The sequence below is a fragment of the Ctenocephalides felis genome, unplaced genomic scaffold, assembly GCF_003426905.1.
Source record: "Ctenocephalides felis isolate EL2017-DRISC unplaced genomic scaffold, ASM342690v1 CF-g0.4_SCAFFOLD_00845, whole genome shotgun sequence".
Lineage (NCBI taxonomy): Eukaryota > Metazoa > Arthropoda > Insecta > Siphonaptera > Pulicidae > Ctenocephalides > Ctenocephalides felis.
The window spans coordinates 77984337-77994212 of record NW_020536999.1 but is presented as its reverse complement, the minus strand read 5'-3'; the positions used below and the strand labels follow the sequence as shown (position 1 = coordinate 77994212).

Below are 9876 nucleotides of genomic sequence, written 5' to 3'. Positions count from 1 at the left end.
TCATGATAAGTTCAAGTATGAATATCTAATTTAACCATTGAAAGTGGGTCAAAAAATCCAATCATATTTGCTAGCAGTAATAAAATTTGTATATCGTGAACTAACTGCTAAACTCATAATCATACAGAGATCAGTTACTGATAACTGTTATTAAATAAATATTTATACTTTTTTAACTTGCAGGATCTGACAATAGCAGTTCAAACGCCTAGAATTTCATTCATGGAATTCTGGCATCATATGCCTTTAAGTGTTCTCTAAAACAGCATAGTTGATCATACTTATCAGGATTATATCCATCGCAATCAAAAACTAGCAGGTACTTACTTGCTAAAAATTCTTACTCAGTGTACCTTGCATGGCTATAAAATGTAGGATGATTTTGTTCGGCAGAACATTCCCATTACGTTGAATAAAATTTCTTCACCGACACCTGAAAGTACAGAATATTATAGTAATTCATACATAGAAATAAAATATTTTAAAATAGTCTCAAAAGGAAAGAAAATCAATACAGTGTTAAAATAGAATATGCATAAGCCATAGCGTTTCTATGAAATTGGAAATGATATCAATAAATAAAGTACATGCGTATGTACATAATAATCATAAATAAAACAAACATTGTGTTTTATATTAAATCAACAGCGTGTTGCAACAACAAGCATGAAAAGCATGAACATTTTTAACGAATATTTCACATATAAAATCAAAGCGAATACGAAATAGAATGCTGTCAAATTCTTTGTTTTTGTTTCACGTATTGAATTAATAATTCATCAAAATACAAACCAAAAATCTGCAAACAATTTCATCGCCAATTTAGGCCATTTGATTATTTGTCTACCAAAGCACTGAATTTAAATAAAATAGAAATAAACACCAAAACACAAACACGTTGAACTAATTGGCATCACGAAGCAACATAATAGAATACTACACACATAAAACACGTGACTTGGGCACGACCACAGATTAATGTATGCACTTACTCGACTAGGCGCAGGTCTGCCAACAATGGCGCCAAATTCAAGTTCATCTTTTGCGTAGTGAAATGCGAGTACAGAAATCTTTTCTTGTCTTATGTTGAGCTTGGCTAATATAATATGTTGACAACGCTAAATCTGTAAATAGTGTTTATATTAGAATAAATTATATTTTCTTATTCTTATTATTGTTGTCATTAATATGTAATTATAATTTTACAGGTAACACATAAATTTTGAATGAACAATCATTTTAACTAGTGGTATATAGCATCGTGCTTGAAAACAAATTGCTGGAACTTTCCGTATCATTTTTTTTTAATTTTATCATTTTCTAAAAATTTCATAAAAATCAGTTTTTGATTTTTTTTTTATATTCTGATGTTTTTTTAGAATTTTTAACTTTTTTATGGCAATGGTACTACGCTAATGTTATAGAGATAATAAATCGAAGCGCGTTAGCGCCGCGTCGTAGTCTATAAACGAATAAACATTGGTACGCAACCCATAGAAATGTAAACAAAATTTGTAACTATTATGAATATCTCTATAAAGAATCTGATATAGATGACTCTCAAAAAAAGGACTCGAATCATCAGATGAAAAGAGCTCAATAGGAGTTGTTACAAGACGCAGAAAGTTATTAGAGCAATCACTAACGACTGAATATCACAGAATTAAAATACACGAAACCTATGAATTGCTGGGTGTCACATTCGATAAAAGATTATCTTTTAAAACACATATAGATCAGGCCATCAAAAAAGTTGAAACAAAATATATTTTACGAATATTGGTAATAGATTTGTAAATAGGGCATGGTGGGGAGCTTACGCTACAACAGCTCTAAACTTATACAAAACATTAATTAGACCATCATTAGATTATAGAAGTCTAGTTTTCAGTAATTCCTCACATTGCAGGAAACTAGATAAAATCCAATATAAATGTTTGAAATTATGTGTAGGGTATAAGATGATATCAAAATAGGTTATTAACTCCCAGACTTTGTTTCAGTTTGGCCAGCAGAGTTAATAGCCATAAAAAAGCGATTGAATTCTTCGAAACTATCGAATTCACTAAAGCGGTTATTTTCACTGACAGCAAAAGCTGCTTACACAAACTGAAAACTCTATTTTTCACAAATAGATTAAGCTAAACATCACTATATAAAGTCTGAAATAGCCTTATACATCTATTGTTATATATTGTCACGGTTATATAATTAAATTATTATGGATTAGATCCTACTTTGATATTAGAGGCAACGAAGAAGCGGACACAATAGCAAAATGGGCTACGGAACATGGAACCACCCAGCCACAGTGAATGACTATATATATATAATATTATTATATTAAAAAATATTTGACAAATAGCAAGAAGAATGGAATAGTTCGTCGGAGACAAGGGGACGATATTACAGTAGAAGATACCGTGGTTTCTGAAATTTGTAAATGGAAACAGAGGTACAATCGTATCATTAACGAGATTGGGATTTAACCATGACAACTTTCCCGCACATCTGAAAAGGCTACGAGTAAAAGCATCAGAATCATGTCATTGTGAAGCATCAATTGAATCAACTGAACACATAATACTAGAATGCAGTCTATTTGAGGAAAACATGGCAAAATTGTTAGAGGAACTGCACCCTATAAAAACACTAATCAAACCCATCAATTTGTTATCATTATTACAGAATTTAAATTAAAGTAAAGTAAAGATATTGTAATGTGGCTAAATGTTTATCAAAGGCCAATAAAAGAAATAAAAAAAGGGTATTTACAATCAACTTCGATTAAAGTAAAACAATAACCATATGATATTGTAATTTCAGACGAGGCATTATTTGAAAATTCATCATTTTCAAGAATTTTTCGAAGTGGGTACTAGATTTATAGTTGGAAGAGACTTCAATAGCAAGCATACAAATTGGGGATCAAGATTAGTAGATCACGATCGTAGATCGTAGACAAAGATAAAAATACAGTACATCAAATAATATTAGGCAGAATATTAAAGTGATTTGAATATCATTTAGCAGTTTACCTCTATATAAAAACGATATTACAGAAATAAAATCCATAGGCATAGACAGAAATAAAATTATGTTTAGGTAATATGACGCTGCCAATAATATAATTATTGAAATTATTTATTGAAAAGAAACTAAAAGCATGAGTATATACCTATTTTTATGTTGATTAGAAAGGGCATTATATATGACGTCACACCGAAATGACTGAATCAGATATTTAAAAAAATATAAAATCAGAAATTCCTGTTATAGATATTAAAAGAATAATAAAAAAAACAAGACAATGCATCAGTACCAACAAGAGTATGCGTGATAACGATCAGAGGTCAACGTTTACCTGCTTATGTTTACTTATCTATGTACTTACTTATCTGTTTATGTTTACTTATCTTTGTTGATCTGATTGTGTTTCAATATACGCTGTCAAATGCAGAGACGAAACATATAATAAAGTGACACAATGTTTCAAATACCAAAGACTGGTCCACGTGGCCAGCCAATGTAAAAATAAAGCGAGGTGCAGCTATTGTGCACAAGAACACAGTTTCAAGGATTGTGTAAATAAAGAAAAGAATCCGGTTTGTGCGTTATGCAATGGGGAGCATCAAGCCATTGATAAGAAGTGTGAAAAATATTTGTATCATGTTAAAATTAAAAATAGAATGAACGAAAATAATATAAGTTTCAGAGAAGCCAGGGCATTTATAAACAACAGAACATATGCCAACGTCATAGATCCGGACATAGAAATTAGAAGCAAAGTGAAATTTCCTGAATTGCCCAATACGCAGCAGGAAAAAGATGTAGAAATAAATCAACAGCCAGTAAACACGAAGCCTTCAGCAACAATATCTAGACATATAGAAATAACAAATCGATAAACGTAACAAATGATAGTGATAACAACAAAACAATTGAAAATATGCCCAGTACACAGGTACAAATTTAAGTACAATATTAATACAAAACAAAAATCTTCCTCACATATCAATAGTGAGAAAGGTGAAATTCCATTCGATAAATTAATCGAAGAAATAATTCTTAACATTAAAAAAAGTTCGCTTCGAGCTACCGTGAAGTGCACTTTGTACCTACCTTATCAGGTTCAGGTATATTTCGTGCGTAATTGTAAAAGGAATTCTTATCAGTTGAATCATAATACCAAAGTGTTATAAATCAAAACAATCAAATGTACCCGCAAGGGTACATTTCAGTGTATTAAAGTTAATGTAAACACATTGTTCATACGGATTTTTATAATAAAGTGATTGTAATATTTATTGAACAAATACTAATTAGTGTTTAATACAAAGAGTGTCACATTGTTTAACAATTTAATTGTGGACCCCTTTGGGGTTCGCAATGAATAACTTAATTGTGGAGTCGGCACCAGTTCAGAATTTATTACAGAACATCTACGTAATCAGTCTGCAAATTTAACTTGTTCATCAAGAGACATACTAACTAATGCTCCCATACCTTCAACAAACATAATAATTAATGCTCCGATACCGTCAACTAGCGTTATGGGAGTTGAAACGGAAACTAACAATTCTAATAAAAACAAATGGCAAATTGTCCCGATTGCCGGCGTTAAAAGAAAACGTTTTAATACTCAAGGGTCCCGATTCTAAGCTAATTACAAAGGTTGCGTCATTTATTAACAGATAGTTAATTCTAAAAATCGCATTAACAGTAAAATTTCTGTTCAATCAAAACAAGCCTACCACTTCGCAAAGCTATGCAGACAAGTCTCTCTTCGGCAGACTCACCAACACAGAGCACTTATCGTATGCGCAAGCTATAAAATCACATAACCCAGTTAATAATTCAGAAAATCAAAATTCAGCTATCCCTCAATTTTTAGTGGAATTGAAAGCAATGTTCAACCAGCTAATGCAACAGAATAGTATGATAATCAACATACTATCAACACTACTAATCAATAAAGTAAACTAGTATCAATGGCTATATTTATTAGAATATGTGCTTGGAATGCAAATGGCCTACTACAACGTAGGAACGAACTAATTATTTTTCTGGAAGAAAATAAAATTGACGTGTTGTTAGTAAGTGAAACCCACTTTACTAATTACTCCAATATGTACATTCCCTGCTACAACATTTATCACACTCCGCATTCAGATGGCTCTGCTCATGGTTCAGCTATACTTATTAAATACAACTTAACACACTATGAGGTTCCTAAATATAGCAAGGATTTCTTACAAGCTACATCAATACAAGTCAAACTCGCAACATGTAACATCATACTATTTGCCGTATATTGCCCTCCACGCCATGCGATTACCAGCGTTCAATTCTATGATTTCTTCTCTTTTTAGGACCCAGGTTCATAGTGGGGGATGATTTCAATAGCAAGCAACCTCTCTGAGGCTCAAGATTGACTAATCCCAAGGGCAGACAACTATACAGTGTAATTTCCCAATATAACTATGTAACGCTGTCGACGGGTACTCCAACTTACTGGCCCTCAGATCGCAAAAAGAAACCAGATCTACTGGATTTCTTTATTTCCCATGGCATCAATATAAATTATACTGAAATTGAAACTAATTTTGACCTTTCATCCGACCATACTCCTGTAATTGCTAGTATCTGCTCATCTATAATTAATATTTCTTGAGCACCATGCCTTCACACTGGGAAAACAAATTGGGATATGTATCGCAAAAAAATGAGGACTAAATCAATTTGCAAATGAGATTGAAAACGCAAACTGACGTTGATACAGCTATCGAAAACTTCAACAACATCTTGACTGAAGCTGCTACATCCTCTACGTCTAAACCTGTGCAATCCAATCGACAATCTACTTCCCTAGAAATCAAAAAGCTTATCGCTGAAAACCGGAGAGCAAGAAGAAAATGGCATAACAGCCATTTACCCTCAGATAAAACCTACTTTAACAATATCAGTAATAAGCTGAAGAATAGATTGACAGAAATGTGCAATTATAATTTCACCAACTATGTAGCCAGCCTTAACCACTTCGATAATTCTATTTGGAAACCAGTAAAAAACCGACTCAAACCATGTGCGCGAAACCCGACAATTCGTTGGGATGCTGACAACGACTCGACTTGGTCACGAAGTGATAAGGACAAAAATGAAGTTTTTGCCAAGTATTTATCATCTGTGTTTCAGCCTAATTTACCTTCTGATAATCAAATTCCTGATTGTGACATGGTTTTTCGAACGATTACTGTTAGAAATAATAAAAGATTCTTCTCTCTGAGAAGGGTTGTCAGAGAAATTTCTAAACTTAAAAACAAAAAATCTCCAAGAATCGACTTAATTTCGTCGAGGTTGTTGCCTAAAAAAGGTATTATTTGTTTAACATATATCTATAATGCTATAATAAGACTATATTAAGACTGGAATGTTGGCCTAAATCCTTTAAAACCTCAATAGTTAAAATGATTCCAAAGGCTGGAAAGGATCCATATTTGGTTTCATCTTGTAGGCCTATAATAAGCTTTCTACCTACTACCTCAAAAATTTTCGAAAAACTTTTACTTCAAGATATGTTATCAGAATCAAATATTATTCCAGACCACCAATTTGGCTTTCGCAAGCAACATTCGACAACGCAACAGTGTCACAGACTTGTTAATATTATTGAGGCATTTGACAAAGTGTGGCATGAGGGATTATTATTAAAAAAATATATATAACCCTCCGTCATCCTACTATGAAATTCTTAAGTCATACCTTACAGACAAAACATTCAAAGTCAGGGTTAACTGTGAAACTTCTACTTCCTTTCCGATGAATAAGGTGACATAAGTGCTGGCGTTCCACAAGGAAGTGTGCTGGGTGCGTTCCTTTATTTACTATTTACGAGCGATTTTCCTTCATTGCCAACTAAATAAATTGCTACATTTGCTGATGACATTGCAATACTTTCCTCTGATATCAACCCTATGGTTGCATCTATCAAGCTCTAGTTACATCAATATGCTGTCGAGCGATGGACGAAAAAATGGCGCATTGTTATTAATGAGAGCAAATCTTGCCATATTACATTTTTTTTAAACAAACTAATATGTCCCGAAGTTTACTTTAATTGCCAAAAAATTCCACCAGCTAAAAATGTTAAATATCTGGGAATATATTTGGATCGTAAACTAACATGGAAAACCCACATTATTGCTAAAATAAAACAAATCAAACAGAAGATACCAGACCTGAATTGGCTGATGAGGCGCAAATCAATCCTATCGCTTGACAACAAGTTATTGATATATAAATCTGTAATAAAGCCCATCTGGAACAACGGCATAGAGCTTTGGGGGGTTGCGCCAGCATGTCCAACATTGTCCTAATGCAACGGATGCAATCCAAAATCTTAAGGCAGATCACCGACGCACCTTGGTATGTAAGTAATAAAATCATCCATGACGACCTCAATATTCCTTTTATTAAGGATGTAATTAGCAGCAAAAGTTCAATCCATCACTCCAAGCTAGAAAACCATCCAAATCATCTTATAGCACCTCTACTTAGGACTCCGTCTACTAGAAGGTTGAAGAGAAAAATTCCTTTGGACTTGACATAACTTAGTGAGCTGTTCATTGGAACAGTTTCACGGATTATTTAGTTTATATTATAATTTTACTTTTAGTTTTAATTATGTTATGAGTTGTAATTATTATTATTTATCAATTTTTTTTCTTTTTTATTTTAATTTATTATATAATGTTTTAATTATATCAGCTCTGTGACTCAGAGTCATTCTGACTCTGATTGTTATAATTAATAAAACAAAAATAAATAAATAAAAAAAACATTAAAAAGAAAAAATATTATACATTAAAAATATGGAAAGATAATAAAATAAAAATAATAATAAAAAAAACATGACAAGACAATTACAAATCTTACAATTAAATTGTAGATCTCTTAATGCTAATAAAGCCAGCATCGAGCATTTCTTATATGAGAACAGGATTGATATGGCCGCATTCTCGGAAACGTGGTTTAAACCTGGGCTTGAATAATCTTTCAGCGGCTACAGGATATCCCACAAAGACCGAGAAGACGGATATGGCGGAGCAGCAATTATTGTTAAAAATGATATCAACTGCAAAAAACATAAATATAACTACCTATGAATTTAGAATGTATACTTATCAACAGTACTTGATATATGTAAATTGTCAATTATATGAAGTTATGAAGTAGCATATGAAAGATGAAATTGAAAGAAAAGTGGTATTTTTAAATTATTTAAATAATAAAAATAAAATATTCCACTAGAGTTTTCAAGGCACAAACAACAACATAAAAAGCAAAATTAAATAGAAAATGATTTTAATATTAGAACATTATAAACAAAAGGGAAATGTATATAAAACAAAAAAATATGGATCAAGTATTTTCGTTTCTAATATATATAATATAAAAATAGGAACTTCACCTGCTACAAAATATGCAGCATCTTGTATGGTCTAATCTAAAAATAAATCTAATGACGCGTAAAATATGTGCATGTGAAATATAGCGAACTATCATATTATCGTACATAATAACTGTAATTATATTATTATAAAATTGATTCATATAATTTTACATTCAATTTGCCATATCAAAACACTTAAATTTGTATAATAATTTGTACGTATTGTTGATCTGTATTTGAGTACTTGTTATTTTCCAAATAGAAATATTGGTCAAAAACATAGAGTGTCAAAACAAAGATGTGTCCTGTGATTATTTAAAATTAATGAAGTGTATTTTACTGCATAAGCAAATAGCAATTAATCATCCTCCAAAAATTTCTCAATACTTGCAACTCACAAAACAATATCGATTGTTAATATCGTCGTTAAATGGTTAATATCAATTCCAAATATCGTTTGGTGAGTACGAATCGATTTTATTCAATCCTTTTATTTATATAATATCCATGCTGCATCATAGGTCTCAATTTCCATCATATATTAAGTTCACAAATATGGTAATATATATTAAACAAGTAAATAATTTGTTGAAGATCGGAAATAACTTGTACCAGAGTCATTACAAATTGAACAAATCAATTATCACAAGCATGAAAATATCTTCGTTTGTCAATAAATTATACTACTTGATGCATGGTTACGAAATCCGTACAATCCTCCTGAAATTGATGATGTTTGGTCTAAAAGTCAATTTCCTTCAAGCTAATATTTATTTTAATGTCGTCTTTTTGAAGTGTGTACTCCAAAATTATAAAATGTGTTAAAATTCTTTCGACTAAACAGAAACAACCATGTTATTTAACATACGGTGTTGATGCTTAGGCTCAAATGCTGATAGGAGGCTTTGTAATTGATCGAAAACTATTTTCACAATCATAGAAATAAATTTGAATGTCATAATGGTTTGTTTTTTCTATTATATTGTCTAATAATTCATTTGCAAAATATAAAGTAAAATAATCTATTGGATGTCTTATATTGCTTGGTATTTGTAGTCGGGGTGTTTGTTAATGTATGTCAAACCCGATTATTGAAGGAGAATCGGCACATTCACTAATGTCTTTACACTATTCATTTACTTTGTCGAACTTCCTCTTCTTTTTATTGGTTGGATAGTATCATCATCACATTCATCACTATCTTCGGGACGAATAGTAATTTCGTAAAATTTGTCTGTATGAATGTCTATTTGAAACTCATCTTCACTACTGTTTCACATATATTCTCTTTGTTTCACTACTGTTTAATTCACAAAATTTACGAGTCGTTTTGCCATAGCAAAGAAAAAGGCTAAAAAAGCTTCTAAAATAACTTAAAATTATTTTCAAAATACAACACTGATTATCGCTATTATTGTTATAAA

At 31.4% G+C, this 9876-nt stretch overlaps 1 long non-coding RNA gene across 1 annotated transcript; it reads right to left on the bottom strand.

Annotated features, from left to right (window-relative positions):
* Positions 1-258: 258 nt before the first annotated feature.
* On the bottom strand, positions 259-8004 carry LOC113364048. The gene is made up of 3 exons (XR_003366013.1): positions 7936-8004; positions 993-1124; positions 259-433 (listed from the first exon to the last, which is right to left on the bottom strand). It is a non-coding gene; the product is annotated as an uncharacterized LOC113364048 (long non-coding RNA).
* Between the last annotated feature and the right edge of the window lie 1872 nt (positions 8005-9876).